The sequence below is a fragment of the Sapajus apella genome, unplaced genomic scaffold (genome assembly GCF_009761245.1).
Source record: "Sapajus apella isolate SASKATOON/1434 unplaced genomic scaffold, GSC_monkey_1.0 scaffold11, whole genome shotgun sequence".
NCBI classification, from domain to species: Eukaryota; Metazoa; Chordata; class Mammalia; order Primates; family Cebidae; genus Sapajus; species Sapajus apella.
Window position 1 is genome coordinate 13,252,914 of NW_022436951.1, and position 6,316 is coordinate 13,259,229.

A 6,316-nucleotide genomic window follows, 5' to 3' on the forward strand; every position below is an offset into this window, starting at 1 on the left:
TGTCTCATGTATACTATTCCGGGGCAATATTTATTGAATCTCAAAACTACTGTCATTGTAAATCCCCTATCTGGTATTTACATATTTGATTTGTTTTCATGATATAAAAATTCAATTAAATTTTTTACATTAACTTTGTATTATGTAAAGTTTAAAATTACTCAGTTCTAGTAGTTGTTTATTTGATTTAGGGAATTTTTTTTCCGCTTTTCTGACACCTAACTCTGCTAAAAAAGACTTTGAGGAAAATTTTATTTTCTTTGCCTGAATGCTACTATTTCCTTATATTTGATATTCAGTATAGATTCACAAAGCTAGGTCTTATGAAAGAGCATTTTTCCCCCAAAAATTGGTTATTCAAGCTACAGATAAGGTGTCCCTTTATTTTTTTCAGTTCTTTCATTCACTCTACTAAACACATTTTCCCCATCATTCGTACTTTATTGTTGTTGTTGTTGTTTGAGACTGAGTGTCGCTTTTATCACCCAGGCTGGAGTGCAGTAGGGAGATCTCAGCTCACTGCAATCTCTACCCCACAGGTTCAAGCAATTCTCCTGCCTCAGGCTTTCTAATAGCTGGGATTACAGATGCCCACCACAATGCCTGGATAATTTTTGTATTTTTAGTAGAGTCAGGGTTTCACCATGTTGGCCAGGCTGGTATTAGACTCTTAAAAGGTGATCCACCTGCCTCAGCCTCCCAAAGTGCTGGGATTATAGGCATGAGCCACCACACCCAGGCTCATATTTTGTTATGTATATTTCTAGTTTCATTGTAAGAAAATCAAATAATAATAGATCCAATTTTAAGGCAAAATATAATTAAACAATTATGTTTTTCTTTATGGTGGAGTTTACATTTAAAAAAATTAAAGGATTCATGTGAAATTAAAATTAATTCACCTAATCTCTTCCCTATGCTGATTTTTTAAAAAGCTATGTGATATGTTTGAGAACTAAAGAAAAATCCTATTTTTAAAATATTTAGGCTGAAATAAAATATTCAAGAAAATTATATGCCACCATGTCATTTCCTTTATCATGAGTGATACTGAATTTGTTGCATTGTATTATCAAATGTACGGTTGTCTGGACCATGTTAAATAATTTTTTGACACAGACCATCTTTACAAATATGAAATGTTAATGTATATCCTGTGTAGATGTCAATATTTCTTAACATATTTAAGATAATTGTAGGAAGTCAAAAAACCTGAATAATGTTGCACAGATTTTACCTGTTTTTGTCATTTCAGGTCGAGCTAAATCTATATTTAACTTCTTTGTTTCTCTCCCAACCAAACTTATGATATCCAAAAAAAATTCAGTACAAATTTTTACGTGACAACTCAGTGTTTTTCTGCTGCAGCATATTACAAGACTGAGTCAAATTAAAAGTGCTTCTGTCAGTTTCTAAATCCAGAATGCAAAATGAAGCTTTGTTTCATTCCTAATATTTCCAGGAATTGCTTCGGTTTCCTTGAAGGTATAATGCTTTTTTTTTTCCTTCTTTTTTGTGAATATATTTTTTCAAAGTATACAATTCTATTGTGTTTAGTTTAGTTTGCTGCTTTTCTGACAAATTACATAAAGTTAACATGTTTTCTTTTTGTAGGTTGATTCACTTTCTTGACATATTTACTTTCACACACATAGTCCTATTCCGTTTTGCAATGGTGAAATAGTAATATACATAAGCCTTCTCAATGCTCTTTTTCTGATTTGTGTTGTCAGCATTTTTTTCCTAAAATTCAAAAAGTAAATAATGTTCTAAATTTCACTGGTCTTTATTATTTTCCCTTTTCTGACTTTTTATCTCATATGACAATATCAGACAATATGTCCAAATCCTTTCAACTCCACTGAAATTAATACAGCCTTTCTATAATTTTTTTTGAATTCTGCATCATGTTAAACATTAAAGGCAATGTCATGGTCAAGTTCCCATACTGTCTTTCAATTTGTACAAATTATACTATGGTCTTCTTTCACATGACCCGAGTTTGTTGGTACTCTCGATATCCATGTAGTTAAATATTTGGTTTTGGTTTGGGAGGGGGTGTTTCAGCAAAAACTGTTTAATAAACTTGCATTATTGTCCTGTGTAAAAATAAGTTCTGTTCATGTATTGCACAGCATAGTGACTATAGTTAATAATTTAACTATAGCTATCATATATAAACTATAAATGATAGTTTATATAATTATAGTTTATTTAATTGTTTTTAGGTCCTGACTACAAATGAATAACTATGTGAAGTGAGGTACATGTTAGTTAGCCTGATTAGATTATTTCACCATGCATCTATGTATGAAATCATCACATTGTACCCCATATTGTCAATTTAAAATAAAATAAGATAAATAGTAAACATCTAATTTCACCGTGGCTTTTAAAATTCACAGTGGCTTTTTTGGCAATTTAAAATGGAACCATATAATTTATTGGTTTGTGTATATACAAATAAAATATTTGTATGAATATTATATGTGCATATGGAAAGAGAAAGAAAGAGAGGTCCTATTAACCTATAGAAATCAGTAAGCTTTTTTTAAAGAGGCAATACATGTAGAAATTAGAATTTCTAAATTCCAGATAAAGATAAAAGATTTCAAGATGACTCCACATAACTTTATCTGGGGATATACAATATTTTGTCACTTATTTGAAAGTAACATATTTTGTTCTCATTTAAATTTGTTACTTTTTTATGGTGCTCATCAATTTTACTCATATTCGTGTTTGTATTCATTTTTATTTATTCCACAAGTATGAGAATTGTGCTCCTTTTTGTGCTAGACATTCTAATAATCATTCAAAATGTCACTTAATTTAATTAACTTTTCGAGTTTATTTCATTCATTTTCTCATCTATTAAACACATATTCTGTCTGGCTGCCTTTCCATGACTATGGACATATTTCTCCAAAAATCTTGAAATTATTCATGACAAATATCTCAAATTAAGCATTTAATCTATGAGCAAATCCTTAAATAGTTAACCATCTGTCTCATAGCCAAAATCCATAGAGTAGACTACCTATATGCTACATAGATGATGCCACATATATGCCCTTCTGCCCCTGTTCTTACAACTCTAATTTTGCCTCCTCTAATTGGTGACAACTTTACTACTGCACTTCATCTACACTGACTTCCCCATTGTCTCTGGAATAGTCAGATAGCTCCTGCCTTAGGGCCTTTGCACTTTCTGCTGCTTCTCATGGAATTGCTTATGTCTAGATACCAATTGTTTGATTGTTAAATGCCACATATTTGAGATCTATGGCATCCCTTTAATATTATACCTTCTCTCCAATTTTCTTCCTTTCCTCATTTTCATATGTTTGTCTCTTCAGTATTTATACACTCATATATTTTGTATATTTGAGGAATTTTATGGGCTTGACACTCATATTATGTCAGGCAATAAGTTTACCATGCTGAAAGTAGTTTGCATATATGATAGAGTAAATGAGGCTAAATTTATTTTAGGTGTTGTGTAAAGGCCTAAGGCCATTAAAGACTATATTCTAGTTATATGTTAATACCCAATAACCACAAAAATAATTCAAAAAATGAACTGTTTCAAAACATGGCATTTTTGAGTGAGCATACTTACAAAGTTATTTAAATCAGACTTCTGAATAATGATGGCAAGTGGAAAATGAGTATCGAGTTCATCTTCCTCCCAAAACCACTGACACACGAATGAGAAATACATTTACCATGAAGCCGGTTAATCTTAAATTTAGGGCGTATAAATTGCATAGACCACTTCCAAGATTCTGTATCAAACTTCCTATTTGATTCATATTTTAGTCATTTATTTTTATTTGAAGTCAATAAATTTTTATTCAAGGAATTCTATGTTGTGATTCTTCTACGTCCATCAAGGCCACTTTCTTTAGATCCTCTGAAGAGCTAGAGTCAAAATTTATTTTCAAAAGATTTATCTTCAAGTTAGCTCTGTTTAATGAAACTGATGCTTATTTTAATCCAGTAGTCCTGTCAGCCCATAATTCTTTTATTTCGGCTTCTGTTATCTCCTTTTAATATGGATATACTAATGAAGACTTCAAAATTACCCAAGAATATTTGGGATCTAATATCTTCTACCAATTTAGTTTAGGGCCATTTTTAGTGCAGGTAGATCTTCCTGGTTCTCATTTTGACACCCTCTCTAAACATGAATGAGTTCAAATGATACTCATTTCTAAGTAATCACACTCAAGAATAGTACAGATGTGTGGCATATGACAATACCTAAGGTAAAAATGTTTTCATATTTTTCATATGTTTAGTAACTGACTTTTTCATACTTTTAGCAACCGTCTTGTAGTTCTTTCCCACAAATCTAACAATAGCCCTGTGGATAAAAGAAAACCGCAGAGTTACTCTATGAGGCATTTCCAATTTATTCATATTTTGGTATTATCTTTTTTAAAAAGGACCTCCCTCACAAACTGTATAATCTTAATGTATCACAAAACTATAGTTGCTTTTGAGAGTAAGATAAAGGTTGATTTTTAAGACAAATCTCTTATCTTCAGTGAATAATTTCTTTAAAAAAGCAATGAAAGCCGGGCACGGGGGCTCACGCCTGTAATCCCAGCACTTTGGGAAGCCAAGGCGGGCAGATCACGAGGTTAAGAGATCGAAACCATCCTGGCCAACATGGTGAAACCCTGTCTCGACTAAAGCAATACAAAAATCAGCTGAGCATGGTGGCGCACGCCTGTAGTCCCAGCTACTCGGGAGGCTGAGGCAGGAGAATTGCTTGAACCCAGGAGACAGAGGTTGCAGTGAGCTGACAATGCACCTCTGCACTCCAGCCTGGTACCTGGTGATAGAGCAAGACATTGTCTCAAAAAAAAAAAGCAATGAAATTTTGAACAATGAAAAGTAACTAAGTAAGTAGTCAATTAAGCTATAAAATAGGAATTCTAAATTGGCAGTGGAGGAGATTAATAATCAAATGTATTTATTTTTAATACAGAATACCTAAAAGATTCATGAATTAATAGCATCTCATACCTCTGAAAGTAGTGGTAAACCAGGGATCAGAAAATTAGAATAGTCACTTAAAATCTATTTAAGAATGAGTAGCTTCCTGGGTTTCTTCCTTGACTGCATTCAGCCACATGGCTAACAGTCTCCCTCAAACAGAGAGAAGAATGCCAGTGTGTTCTCTGGAAATGAAAAAGAACAGGACTTATTAATCAGGAGAATTCGGTCATTTTTTTTTTTTTTTTTTTTTTTTTTTTTGAGACATAGTCTCGCTGAGTCTCCCTGGTTGGAGTGCAGTGGCAAGATCTCAGCTGACTGCAACCTCTGCCTCCCAGGTTCAAGCAATTCTTGCCTCAGCCTCCTGAATAGCTGGGATTACATGTGCATGCCACCATGCCCAGCTAATTTTTGTATTTTTAGTAGAGATGCCAAGTGTTGTGAACTGTCAACTATTAAGCTGATCCAAACATTTTTGTAGGCAGAGGTAATAGATCAAAAACAGAAATACTAATGCATGCAAACCGAAAGCTGATGCCCATCTTTACTTTCACCCTATCCTCTACTATCAAACAAAAATCTTTTGGGAGTAGTACCCAGAAAAACTGACCAGCCCAAAATGAAATACTAAAGAGATTGTCAGTGAGGCCTCTCCTGTATGCACCATTCCTGTAAACGTTCACTCTGTGGAAACAATAACGGAAGACAGAAAGTTAATAAAAATATTTATGATATAAAGCAGGATACTATAAAAGGGATATTTGGAGAAAAATGGAAATTAAAAACATGATAGTGATATAGGTATGCATATATATATATATGTATACATATATAATGCTCAGAAGACAGAGCTGTAGAAATAACTTAGAAAGTCAGAGATATGGGACCAAAGGGAGGACCAACTGAACAGATTAAGCATAAACATATAGATTGCTTCCAAAAAGAAAACACTGCAGGAAACCCTTAATATGATCGTGAAAATAGGTCCAGACTAAAGAACATTTGCTAATTCAAAGAGTCCACTGAGGCCCGAGCCCTGGGCAAGAATATAGGCTTCTGCTAGGGCAAGATGTTAAGAAACTTTAGAACACTGGAGAAAAAAAGAGTAATCTGCAATTTGAGAGGATGAAGGAACGAAGTACAGAGAGAGAGAGAGGTCAAATATGGATCACCTGAAAAGAAAAGAAATCCAAATAACCTCATATTTCTGAACAACAAGATAGAAAACTAAAAGTAATTAACAATAATGAAATAATTGCCTTTATTATTTTGAAGATAAATTATTTTCCATCTAAATATTACAGTCATC

The 6,316-nt window shown here is 33.0% G+C and overlaps 1 non-coding gene across 1 annotated transcript; it reads right to left on the reverse strand.

Moving 5' to 3' along the window:
- Nucleotides 1–4,329: 4,329 nt before the first annotated feature.
- On the reverse strand, nt 4,330–4,464 carry LOC116552446. The gene has a single exon (XR_004269381.1). It is a non-coding gene; the product is annotated as a small nucleolar RNA SNORA18 (small nucleolar RNA).
- Between the last annotated feature and the right edge of the window lie 1,852 nt (nt 4,465–6,316).